This window comes from Rattus norvegicus, chromosome 1 (genome assembly GCF_036323735.1).
Source record: "Rattus norvegicus strain BN/NHsdMcwi chromosome 1, GRCr8, whole genome shotgun sequence".
NCBI lineage: Eukaryota > Metazoa > Chordata > Mammalia > Rodentia > Muridae > Rattus > Rattus norvegicus.
In genome coordinates this window covers 169,852,675-169,866,975 of record NC_086019.1, presented here as the reverse complement: position 1 = coordinate 169,866,975, position 14,301 = coordinate 169,852,675, and the positions used below count along the sequence as shown (strand labels likewise).

Here is a 14,301-nt window from a genome sequence, read left to right as displayed (position 1 = left end):
TTCCCTCCCCCTTTTATATCTCTCTCCCTTGAATGTTGCCTTCCTCACATAGCCCCTCACTGATTCTCCAACCTCTGTGGACATCTTGAAGGAAACACACATATCTAAAAACTTAGGGCTAATATCCATGAATGAGTGAACACACAAGACATTTTTCTTTTTGGATCTAGATTATCTTAGCCAGCATGGTGTGCAAAAATAATGAAGCTCTATGTTTTTTGTATTATTTTTAATAACCCTTTCATTTCACTTTTACTTCTCACTCTCCCTTCTTTATTTTGTCTTCAGCTGAATTACCTACTGAGCAAGAGGCACAACTAGCTTTTACATACTGCCTCTTCTTGGGACTGGAGAGATGGATGAGAGGTTAAAAACTCAGCTGCCTTTCCAGAGGTCCTGAGTTCAATTCATACCAACCACATGGTGGCTCATAACCATTTAATATGAAATCCAGTTCCCTCTTCTGGTCTGCCGGCATACATGCAGCTAGAGTACAGTATATAAGGCTGTCTCCTTGGTTCTGCTATGTTTCTTTTCTTCATCATTTATAAAGATATTTAATCTTACATTCTACATCTTAAAAAGTTTCAGCGATGTGATCATGAGTATATGTGACTTTCATATAAACCTGAGTATTTTTATGGTACCCTGCCTTCTCTATCAAAATAACATATACCATTATATTCCCCAAATTTTTCAAATTATTCTTCAGCAAATAATTATGCGACATTTTGGGACTTATCCATTGATGTTGGACAAAATTTTATTTAGAATAAAACAATCATGTACACATTGCACTCCTCTACCTGCATTCAAATCACACACCTACCTGCATCTGAACAATTCCCATGAGCTTCCATCATTACAACTGCCTGTCAACGGCTAACCTCTTTTAATACCCCTGGTCTCAGTTTTGCTTATATCTCTCAAAATATGCTGTTTTCAAAGACTAAATGCCATTTACATGTTCTTGATACAAAAGCATAAACATATACATAAATTCGGTTCATATGTCTCATAACTAGTAGAATTTGACTCCTTCCCCTGATAATCTTCTCCTGTCCCAGACTGGCTTGTGGCTCTCACATCCTACATGCAATCCTAGTGGGTTTCTCCTTGGATGGTCGGTGGAGCAAAAGTGGTGTCCCACCTGTGGCTTAGGAGTGAGAGCACTCCTGGCAGACCAGCTGTCTGTGGGCAGGTTTTGGGTTCAAGGACTGTGAGACAGCTCCAGCTCTGGGCAAAGGACTTGTTAAGCTCCTTCTTAACAACTGAGTAGTACCCATTATGAAAATGAACCAGATTCAATCACACCCCTTCCCACAATCTTTTCCCATTCCCCTTCTCTTCTGAGAGAGTGGAGGACCCTCTAGATATTCTACCACCCTGGCATATCGGGACTTTTGGGGGCTAAGACACCCTCTCCTGCTGAGGCCAGACAAGGCAGCCCAGTTGGAGGAACATATCCCGCAGACAGGCAATGGCTTTTGGAATAGTCCTAGTTCTAGTTCTTCAAGACCCACATGAAGACTAAGTTGCACGTCTGCCATATATGTGGGTGGCAAAAGGGCAGGGTTGTAGTTCACCCCATGTATGCTCTTCATTTGATGGTTCAGTCTCTGAGAGCCCCAAAGTTCCAGGTTAGTGACACTGGTGGTCTTTCTGTGGAGTTCCAATTCATTTCAAGCCTACAAGCCTTTTGTCCAACAATTCCACATAGTCCCCAAGCTCCATCCACTGGTTAGTTGTGGGTTTCTGAATCTGACTGAAACAGTTGCTGGGTGGAGCCTCTCAGGGGACAAGATCCTGTCTGCAAATATAGCAGAGTATCTTTAATAGTGTCAGGGATTGGTGCTTGCCCATAGGATGGGTCTGAAGTTGGACCAATTATTGTTTGGTCATTCCCTCAGGCTCTGCTCTATCCCCTTTCCCTGCCTTTCTTTTGACCGGGTAAAATTTGGGATCAAAAGTTTTGTGGGTGGTTTGGTGTCACTATTGATCCACTTGGGTTCCCACCTGGCTAGAGGAAGTGTACTTTTCTAGTTCCATCTCCAAAATGCTGTGAATTACAGCTATGCTCATCCTCATTGATTATTGGGTACTTCTTTTAGCCCTGTCTCATCCTAGAGATCCCCCCCTACCTCCTCACCCCTATTAGTTCAATTCATTTTCACAGTCATCTATCCTTCTCCCCTGTTTTTCCCCACACCTCATCTGGGACCGACCATTCCACATCCCATTCCCTTCACTCCCATTTTCCTACTTTCATCTGCCATTTATGACTATTTTATTCCCCCATTCTAAGCAAGATTCAAGCTTCCTTGCTTAGACCTCCTTTTAGTTTAGCTTATTTTGGTCTATGGAGTATAGAATGGTACCTGTATTTTATGGCTAATATCCACTTATTAGTTAAAACATACCATGCATGTCCTTTGGGTCTGGGTTATCTCCCTCAGGATTATATTCTCAAGTTCCATCCATTTGCCTGTAAAATTAATGATGTCTGTTTTCAATAGCTGAATAATACACCATTCAGTGTAGACGTAGATATTTTTAAACCTACTTTTAATAAGGGCTCTCAAAAACTTCAACATCCTCTACTAGCCCACCATCCAAAGATAGGGGAGAAAAGATGGTAAATAGGACAATGGAATGGTGACATCTTTAAAAGTAGTTCCTTGGGGTGATTCCAATCTCCTTTTGTCCTGATACCAGCATTCCAGTTCAGTAGTGTCAGGATAACAAACATGAATCAGCAGCAGTGGCATGACCCAGCAGAAACTGTCTAGACTCTGCCCAATCTTCAGGAGTCAGCAGGAGCCACCAGGACCAGCCTGGATGCCAGGACTTCTCCACTATACTTCTTTCAATGAAGCAAAGATCAGCAAACATGAAGATGAGAGACCAAGGAAGCATTTCAAAGCTAGCTAGCCAAGCATGCCTTCACTGTCCAATGAATCTTATTTATAGTCTCTCTAAACATCACCTGTCCTCCCACAGGTCTTGCCTCATCAAAACACCATATAAGTCTGTCCTAGAAGAACAGCACTAGAAGTTGCATCACATGATACAACCAGAAACTTCAACTTCAGTGTAGATGTACTATATTTTCTTTACCCACTCTTCAGTTGAGGAAATCTAGGTTGTTTCCAGTTTCTGGCTATTGACAATAAAGTTGCTATGAACGTTGTTGAGCAAGTCTCTTTGTGGGATGGTAGAGTATCTTTTATGTATATGGAGTGATATAGCTGAGTTTTGAGGTAGAACTATACTGTTTTTCTGAGAACAGCCAAATTGCTTTCCAAAGTGGTTGTACAAGTTTGTATTCACACCAGCAATGGAGGAATGTTCCTCTTGTTCCACATACTTGCCAGCATATGCCATCACTTGAGATTTTGATCTTAGCCATCCTGATTGGTATAAGATAGAATCTCAGAGTAGTTTTGGTTTACATTTCCTTGATGATTAAGGACTTTTAAGTGCTTGTCAGAAATTCAAGATTCCTTTGTTGAGAATTCTCTGTTTAGCTCTGTACCCATTTTTAATTTGGTTATTTGGGTTGTGGTTAACAAAGAACTTGAGTTCTTTTTATATTTTGGATATTAGCCTTCTGTCAGATGTAGGGTTGGTGAAGATCTTTTCCAATCTGTAGGTCTACTGTCATATTAACACTTTCCTTTGCCTTACAGAAGCTTTTCAGTTTTATGAGGTTCCATTTATCAATTGTTGATATTAAAGCCTGAACCATTGGTTTTCTGTTCAGAAAGATGTTTCCTATACCAATAAGTTCAAGGATATATTCCACTTTCATATCTATTAGATATTTTGGTATCCTGCTTTATGTTGAAGACTTTGATCCACTAGGACTTGAGCTTTGTGAAAGATGATAGATGTAGATGTATTTGTATTTTCTGCATGCAGACAACCAATTACACAACACTATTTTCTGAAGATGTTTTCTTTTTCCACAATATGCTTTTGCCTTCTTTGTCAAAAATCAAGTGTACATAGTTGTATGGGTTTATTTCAGGGTTTACAATTCAATTCCATTGATCAACCTGTATTACTATTGTTCTATAACACATGGTTTAAAGTCATAGGTGGTGATTTTTTTTAATATCCTCAGTTTCTGTTGTTATATCTCCCTTTTCATTTCTGATTTCATTAATTTGGATATTGTTTTTGGGCCCTGTCTGTTAGCTTATGTCATTTTATTGGGGAATTGAGTCCACTGATTTTGAGAGATATTAAAGACAGAGACAGTTGATTGTTAGTTGCTGTTTGTTGTTGTAGATGGCATTATGTGTATGCAATTTCTTTTTTAGTTGTGAGATAATTAATAATTTGTTTTTTCTTTGGCGTAAGTACCCTCCTTGTGTTGAACTTTTTCTTCTAGAATACTCTGTAGAGTAGACATATATTTTTACTACTTTATATATTTTTGTTCTTTAATTCTCTTTTTATAGTCCAGACTCCATCCCCTTCCTTGTCTGCACCTGACCACTCCCCACCCCCCCTTCCCCATATCTAAGAGAATGTCCCCATGCCACTACTTCAAACCCTACTCCCTAGGGCCTCAAGTCCCTCCAGGGTTAGGTTCTGTTTCTCTCACTAAGGCCATACCAGTCCTTCCTCTGCTGTATATGTGTTGGGGGTATCATAACAGATGGTGTATGCTGCCTGTGTGGTGGCTCAATGTCTGATAGATTTGGGGAGTCCAGGGTAGTTGAGATTGCTAGACTCCTGATGGGGTTCCCTCCTCCTCAGCTTCTTCCATCCTTTCCCTAATTCAACCATAGCGTTCCACAGCTTCTGACCATTAGTTGGGCATAAATATCTGCATATCACTCTTTCAGCTGATGTGGGGCTTCTCCAAGGGAAGGCATGATAGGTTCCTGTCTGCAAACACACCAGAGCATCATTAATAGTGTGAGGTCATGGGGTCCTCACCTTCAGCTGGATCCCAATTTGGGCCTGTCATTGACCCTCCACTTTCACATGCCATTCTCCAATTTTGTCCCTAAAGTTCCTTCAAACAGGATCAGAAATATTGACTGTGAGAGGGCAACCTCATACCTCCACTTGATTTCCTATACCTCCACTTAAGGTGGATTTTATGAGCTTCCCTCTCCACACTGTAGAGAACTTCATCCAAGGTCACTCTGATTGATTCCTGATAATCTTTCACCTCCCAGGTCTCCAGTACATTCTGGAGGGTCCCCAACTTTCTATAAACTGTTTCCATTCTTTCTGCTGGCCATTAGGGCTCCAGTCCCGTTCCCCTCTCCCAATACCTGATCATGTTCCCCTCTCCTCTTCCCTGTCCTGTCTCCCACACATGTCCTCCCTCCCTCTGACCCTGTGACTGCTATCTTCTTGTTCCCAAGTGGGATTGAAGCATCCTCACTTTAGCCCTATAGCTTGCTAACCTTCTTGAGTCCTATGGGTTGTATGCTGGATAGTTTGTACTTTTGGGCCGAATATTCACTTGTAAGTGAGTACATACCAGGCTTGTCATGTTGGGTCTGTGTTACCTTACTCAGAAGGATATTTTCTAGTTCCATCCATTTGCCTGCAAAACTCATGATGTCCTCCTTCTTTATTGAAGGTTAGTATTCCAATCGGTGATTAAGCATATTTTCTGTATCCATTCTTCTGTTGTGGGAGATCTGGGTTGTTACGACCTTCTGACTATCACAAATAAGGCTGCTATGAGAATAGTGGAACATGTGGCCCTGTGGCGTGGTGGGGCATCTTTTGGGTATATACCCGAGTGGTATTACTGGGTCTTCAGGTAGATCTATTTCCAATTTTCTGAGAAACCTCCATATTGATCTCTGTATTGGCTCTCCCAGTTTGTGATCACACCAGCAATGGAAGAGTGTTTCTTTTTCTTCACATCCTCTCAAACATGTGCTGTCACCTGAGTTTTTTAACTTAGCCATTCTGATTGATATGAACTGGAATCTCAGGGTAATTTTAAATTGTATTTCCCTGATCACTAAGAAATTCAAATATTTCTTTAAGTCTTTACAGCCCTTCGAAATTCCTCTGTTGTGAATTCTCTGTTTAGTTCTATACCCCATTTTTTTATTGGGTTGTTTGGTTTATGGTGGTTAACTTCTTGAGTTCTTTGTATATTTTGAATATTACCCCTCTATCTGATGTGGGGTTAGTGAACATTTTTCCCAATCTGAAGGTTGCCAGTTTATCCTATCAACTATGTCCTTTGCCTTACTGAAGCTTTCCAGTTTTTTGAGGTCCCATTTATCAATTTTTGATCTTAGAGCCTGAGCTGTTGGAGTACTGCTCAGGAAAATTTTCCCTGTGACAATGAGTTCAAGGTTCTTTCTCACTTTCTCCTTTATTTGATTTAATGGATCTGGTTTTGAGTGGATGTCCTCAATCCACTTTGACTTGAGTTTTCTGCAAGGTAATAAATATTTATATATTTTCATTTTTCCATGTACAGACTGCCAGTAATACCAGCACCATTTATTGAAGATGCTTTCTTTTTTCCATGGGTTATTTTTGTCTTCTTTTTCAAGGATCAAGTGTCCATAAGTGTGTGCTTTTATTTCTGGGTCTTCAATTCTATTTCATTGATCAACCTGCCTTTTTCTGTAACAATGCCATGCTATTTTTATCACTATTGCTCTGTAGTATAGCTTGAGGTCAAGGATGGTGATAACCCACAGAAGTTCTTTTATTATTAAGAACTGTTTTTATTATTCTGAGTTTTTTGTTTTTCCAGGTGAATTTGAGAATTGCTCTTTCCATGTCTTTGAAGAATTGTATTGGTATTTTGATGTGGATTACATTGAATTTGCATATACCTTTTGGTAGAATGGACATTTTTACTATGTTAATTCTACCAATCCATGAGAATGGGAGATCTCATGAGATCTTCTCAGGTCTCCCTTAAATTCTTCCTTGAGAGAATTAAAGTACTTATCATGCAGATCTTTCATTTGTTTGGTTAAATTTACACCAAGATATTATAAATTATTTTTGACTATTTTGAAGGGTGTCATTTTTCGAGTTTCTTTCTCAGCCCATTTATTATTTGTATAAATGAAGGCTACTGGCTAATTTGAGTTAATTTTATACCTAGTCACTATGCTGAAGTTGTTTATCAAGTATAGGAGTTCTCTGACAGAATGTTTGGGGTTGCTTATGTATACTAGTATACCATCTAAAAACAGTGATACATAGACTTCTTCTTTGTCCCTTGAGATCCTTTTGTTGTCTTATTGCTCTAGCTAGAACTTCAAGTACTGTATTGAATAGATATGGGGAGAGTGGGCATCCTTGTCTTGTCCCTGATTTTAATGAGTTGTTTTGTCCCTGATTTTAATGAGATTGTCTCAAGTATATCTCCATTTAATTCGATATTGGCTGTTGGTTTGCTGTATATTGTTTTTATAAGCCTTGAATTACTGATCTCCTGTACTTTTGACATGAAGGCTTGTTGTATTTTGTCCAATGCTATTTCACCATATAAGGATATGAAGAGAGTTGAAAGCTGGTCACTAGGAGAGTTGGAACACCTGAGAGAAGAGGTAAGAACAACTCTTCTGCTCCAAGCAACCTGCCTGGTGACCTCAGGACACACAAACACAGTATCACTCTGGGACAGGACACTTCTGGTTTCTGCCTGTGCCCAGAGATGAACTGGTTCCACAGATCTCTGTACCTAACTCCAGTGGGAGAAAGAGCTGGACTCTTAGAAGTAAAGACAATCCTGAGAGGTCAGAGGGGACAACTACTTCTGTTCAAATTTCTGGCCCAATGTGAACCCACCTAGTGTACACTGTGACTTCTGGGCACAAACAACTAATAATGATGATACAGGAATTTAAGAAGGAAATAAATAACTCCCTTAAAGAAATACAGGACAACACAGGAAAAACAAGTAGAATCCCTTAAACAGGAAAAACAAAAATCTCTTAAACACTTACAAAAAAACACAAACAGGTGAAGGAATTGAACAAAACCATCTAGGATTTAAAAATGGAAATAGAAACAATTAAGAAAACACAAAGAGGGCTGGAGAGATGGCTCAGCCGTTAAAGGCTAGGCTCACAACCAAAAAATATAAGAAAACACAAAGAAAGACAAACCTAGAGACAAAAAACCTAGTAAGGAGATCAGGAAATATGGATGCAAGCATCACCAACAGAATACAAGAGAGAGAAAAGAGAATCTCAGGGGCAGAAGATACCATGGAAAATATTGATATAAACATCAAAAATAATGTAAAAGGCAAAAAACTCCTAACACAAAATATCCAAGAAATTCAGGACACAATAAGATGACCAAACGTAAGGATAATAAGTACAGAGGAGGGCGAAGACTCCCAAATTAAAGTACCAGTAAATACCGTCAATAAGATTATATAAGAAAACATTCCTAACCTAACAATAGAGATGCCCATAAACATAAGACAAGCCTACAGAATTCCAAATAGACTGGACCACAACAGATATTTCACCTGTCACATAAAAATCAAAGCACCAAAGAAAGAATATTAAAAGGAACAAGGGAAAGGGTCAAGTAATATATAAAGGCAGACCTATAAGTATTGCAACAGGAATCAACCTCACTGATCCCAGTCCACAGATCACTGCTCCCAAACCCCTTGGGAGAAAGAGCTTACTGCCCAGACAGGTGGGCACTCCTGAGACTGCAGAGCAGGAGAGACCAACAACACTGCCCAACCCTGCCCACATCCCTAGCCCAAGAGGAAATGGTATACGGCCTCTGGGAACAGGAAGATAGGGGCACTTGAGCATCAGGTCCCCTGTGTGCCAGACACCGCCCAGACTGGATCAACAGTTCTCTGAACAAAAATCCCGTGGAAAGGAGAGCTAAATCTTCAGAGGGGCAGACATGCCTGGAAAAGCCAGAAGAGCTACACTCTGCCCACATTTCTGACTCCAGAGGAAAACACCTAATGCCATCTGGAACCCTGGTGCACGGGGGCCACAGGAAAAGGCAGTGCAGGCCCTCCTGGTAGCCGCCCTCACACAGAGCTGAACATCAGCCCCCCATGAGCAACTTGTAGCGTGGAACCACAGGTAAGACCATTTTATATGCTCCAAGCGACCTACCTGGTGGACTCAGGACACAGACCCACAGGAACAGGTGAAGACCAGTAGACAGGAAAGACTACATGCCCAAAAGCAGAATACTCTGCTCCCATAACTGGCTGAAAGAAAACAGGAAACAGTTCTACACCACTCCTGACACACAGGCCTATAGGACGACCTAGCCACTGTCAGAAATAGTAGAACAAGGTAACACCAGAGACAACCTGATGGCAAGAGGCAAGCGCAGGAATCCAAGCAACAGAAACCACGACTACATGGCATCATCGGAGCCCAATTCTCCCACCAAAGCAAACACTGAATATCCAAACACACCAGAAAAGCAAGTTCTAGATTAAAAATCACATTTGCTCATGATGCTGGAGGACTTCACGAAAGACATGATGAACTCCCTCAGAGAAACACAGGAAAACATAAATAAAAAAGTAGAAGCCTATAGAGAGGAATCACAAAAATCCCTGAAAGAATTACAGGAAAACACAATCAAACAGGTGAAGGAAGTAAAAATAGAAATAGGAGCAATAAAGAAAGCACAAAGGGCAACAAACCTGGTTATAAAAAAACAAAGGAAGAGACAAGGAGCAGTACATAGAAGCATCACCAAACAGAATATAAGAGATAGAAGAAAGAAATACAAGAGGAGATGATTACATAGAAATCATTGACACAACTATTAAAGATAATGTAAAACGTAAAAAAGCTACTGGTCTAAAACATACAGGAAATCCAGGACTAAATGAGAATATCAAACCTAAGCATAATAGGTATAGAAGAGAGTGAAGACTCCCAGCTCAAAGGACCAGTAAATATCTTCAACATAATCATAGAAGAAAACTGCCCTAACTTGAAGAAAGAGATGCCCATGAACATACAAGAAGCCTACAGAACTCCAAATAGACTGGAACAGAGAAGAAACTCCTCCTGTCACATAATAGTTAAAACAACAAATGCACAAAATAAAGAAAGATTATTAAAAGCAGTAAGGGGAAAAGGTCAAGTAACATATAAAGGTAGACCTATCAGAATCACACCAGACTTCTCACCAGAAACTATGAAAGCCAAGAAGATCCTGGACTGAGGGCATACAGACCCTAAGAGAACACAAATGCCAGCCCAGGTTACTGTATCCTGTAAACTGTCAATTAACATAGATGGAGAAACCAAGATATTCCATGACAAAACCAAATTAACACAATATCTTTCTACAAATCCAGCACTACAAAGGATAATAAATGGTAAAGTCCAACATAAGGAGGCAAGCTACACCCTAGAAAAAGCAAGAAACTAATTGTCTTGGCAAGAAAACAAAGAGAAGAAAAGCACACAAACATAATCTCACATCAAAATATGAATATAACAGGAAGCAATAATCACTATTCCTTAATATCTCTCAGTATCAATGGACTCAACTCCCCAATAAAAATACATAGATTAACAAACTGGATACACAATGAGGACCCTGCATTCTGCTGCCTACAGGAAACACACCTCAGAGACAAATACACACACTACCTCAGAGTAAAAGGCTGGAAAAAAAATTTCCAAGCAAGTGGTCTGAAGAAGAAAGCTGGAGTAGCCATTCTAATATCGAATAAAATCGATTTTCAACTAAAAGTCAATAAAAAAGATAAGGAAGGACACCTCATATTCATCAAAGGAAAAATCCACCAAGATGAACTCTCAACCAAAAATATCTATGCTCCAAATTAAAGGGCACCTACATACATAACAGAAACCTTACGAAAGCTCAAAGCACACATTGCACCTCACTCAATAATAGTAGGAGATTTCAACAACCCTCTCTCATCAATGGACAGATCATGGAAACAGAAGTTAAACAGAGAAATAGACAAAGAGAAGTCATGAAACGAATGGACTTAACAGATATTTATGGAACATTCTATCCTAAAGCGAAAGGATATACCTTCTTCTCACTACCTCATGGTACTTTCTCTAAAATTGTCCATATAATTTGTAATAAAACAGCCCTCAACAGATACAGAAAGATAGAAATAATCCCATGCGTGCTATCAGACCACCACAGCCTAAAGCTGGTCTTCAATAACAATAAGGGAAGAACGCCCACATATACATGGAAGTTGAACAATGTTCTACTCAATGAAAACCTGGTCAAGGAAGAAATAAAGAAAGAAATTAAAGACTTCTTAGAATTTAACAAAAATGAAGTTTCAACCTACCCAAACACATGGGATGCAATGAAAGCTGTGCTAAGAGGAAAACTCATACCTCTGAGTGCCTGCAGAAAGAAACAGGAGAGAGCATATATCTGCAACTTAACAGCACACCTAAAACATCTAGAACAAAAAGAAGCAAATACACCCAAGAGGAGTAGAAGGCAGGAAAAAATCAAACTCAGAGCTGAAATTAACTAAGTAGAAATAAAAAGGACCATACAAAGAATCAAGAGAACCAAAAGTTGACTCTTTGAGAAAATCACGAAGATAGATAAACCCTTAGCCAGACAAACGAGAGGACACAGAGTGTCTGTCCAAATTAACAAAATCAGAAATGAAAAGGGAGACATAACTACAGACTCAGAGGAAATTAAAAAAATTATCAGATCCTGGCTGCCGCTGCAGAGAGCCCCTGGGCAGCACCCCACGAGCGAACCTGAGCCTCGGGACCACAGGTAAGACCAAATTTTCTGCTGCAAGAAAGCTGCCTGGTGAGCTTGGGACACACGGAAGCAGAATTTCTCTAGGACCGGGCACGTTCTGTGTTTACCGTCCACACACCCACAGATCCCGGCCCGCAGCAGCTCGCTGCTCCCAGACCCGGTGAGAGAGAGACCCAACCGCCTGGTCAGGTGGGCACTCCTGAGGCTGCAGAGCGGAAGAGACCACCAACACTGCTCACCCCTGCCCACATCCCTGGCCCAAGAGGAAACTGTATAAGGCCTCTGGGCTCCCGTGGGGGAGGGCCCAGGAGCGGCAGGACCCCTGCCTGAGACACCGCCGGAACCTGAAAGAAACAGAAAGGATAAACAGTTCTCTGCACCCAAATCCTGTGGGAGGGAGAGCTAAACCTTCAGAGAGGCAGACAAGCCTGGGAAACCAGAAGAGACTGCTCCCTGCACACACATCTCGGACGCCAGAGGAAAAAGCCAAAGACCATCTGGAACCCTGGTGCACTGAAGCTCCGGGAAGGGGCGGCACAGGTCTTCCTGGTTGCTGCCGCTGCAGAGAGCCCCTGGGCAGCACGCCACGAGCGAACTTGAGCCTTAGGACCACAGGTAAGACCAAATTTTCTGCTGCAAGAAAGCTGCCTGGTGAACTCAAGACACAGGCCCACAGGAACAGCTGAAGACCTGTAGAGAGGAAAAACTACACGCCCGAAAGCAGAACACTCTGTCCCCATAACTGACTGAAAGAGAGGAAAACAGGTCTACAGCACTCCTGACACACAGGCTTATAGGACAGTCTAGCCACTGTCAGAAATAGAAGAACAAAGTAACACTAGAGATAATCTGATGGCGAGAGGCAAGCGCAGGAACCCAAGCAACAGAAACCAAGACTACATGGCATCATTGGAGCCCAATTCTCCCACCAAAACAAACATGGAATATCCAAACACACCAGAAAAGCAAGATCTAGTTTCAAAATCATATTTGATCATGATGCTGGAGGACTTCAAGAAAGACATGAACACACTTAGGGAAACACAGGAAAACATTAATAAACAAGTAGAAGCCTACAGAGAGGAATCGCAAAAATCCCTGAAAGAATTCCAGGAAAACACAATCAAACAGTTGGAGGAATTAAAAATGGAAATAGAAGCAATCAAGAAAGAACACATGGAAACAACCCTGGATATAGAAAACCAAAAGAAGAGACAAGGAGCTGTAGATACAAGCTTCACCAACAGAATACAAGAGATGGAAGAGAGAATCTCAGGAGCAGAAGATTCCATACAAATCATTGACTCAACTGTCAAAGATAATGTAAAGCGGAAAAAGCTACTGGTCCAAAACATACAGGAAATCCAGGACCCAATGAGAAGATCAAACCTAAGGATAATAGGTATAGAAGAGAGTGAAGACTCCCAGCTCAAAGGACCAGTAAATATCTTCAACAAAATCATAGAAGAAAACTTCCCTAACCTAAAAAAAGAGATACCCATAGGCATACAAGAAGCCTACAGAACTCCAAATAGATTGGACCAGAAAAGAAACACCTCCCGTCACATAATAGTCAAAACACCAAACGCACAAAATAAAGAAAGAATATTAAAAGCAGTAAGGGAAAAAGGTCAAGTAACATATAAAGGGAGACCTATCAGAATCACACCAGACTTCTCGCCAGAAACTATGAAGGCCAGAAGATCCTGGACTGATGTCATACAGACCCTAAGAGAACACAAATGCCAGCCCAGGTTACTGTATCCAGCAAAACTCTCAATTAACATTGATGGAGAAACCAAGATATTCCATGACAAAACCAAATTTACACAATATCTACAAATCCAGCACTACAAAGGATAATAAATGGTAAAGCCCAACATAAGGAGGCAAGCTATACCCTAGAAGAAGCAAGAAACTAATCGTCTTGGCAACAAAACAAAGAGAATGAAAGCACACAAACATAACCTCACATCCAAATATGAATATAAAGGGAAACAATAATCACTATTCCTTAATATCTCTCAATATCAATGGCCTCAACTCCCCAATAAAAAGACATAGATTAACAAACTGGATACGCAACGAGGACCCTGCATTCTGCTGCCTACAGGAAACACACCTCAGAGACAAAGACAGACACTACCTCAGAGTGAAAGGCTGGAAAACAACATTCCAAGCAAATGGTCAGAAGAAGCAAGCTGGAGTAGCCATTCTAATATCAAATAAAATCAATTTCCAACTAAAAGTCATCAAAAAAGATAAGGAAGGACACTTCATATTCATCAAAGGAAAAATCCACCAAGATGAACTCTCAATCCTAAATATCTATGCCCCAAATACAACGGCACCTACATACGTAAAAGAAACCTTACTAAAGCTCAAAACACACATTGCACCTCACACAATAATAGTGGGAGATTTCAACACCCCACTCTCATCAATGGACAGATCATGGAAACAGAAATTAAACAGTGATGTCGACAGACTAAGAGAAGTCATGAGCCAAATGGACTTAACGGATATTTATAGAACATTCTATCCTAAAGCAAA

At 40.6% G+C, this 14,301-nt stretch overlaps 1 long non-coding RNA gene across 2 annotated transcripts in view; it reads right to left on the bottom strand.

Moving 5' to 3' along the window:
* Positions 1-14,301, bottom strand: part of LOC120099902 (uncharacterized) — a 148,485-nt gene that overhangs the window by 109,059 nt on the left and 25,125 nt on the right. For both annotated transcript variants that reach the window (XR_010063124.1, XR_005499360.2), the window contains exon 4: positions 2,421-2,485. This is a non-coding gene — a long non-coding RNA (uncharacterized LOC120099902). The remainder of the gene's footprint in view (positions 1-2,420; positions 2,486-14,301) is intronic.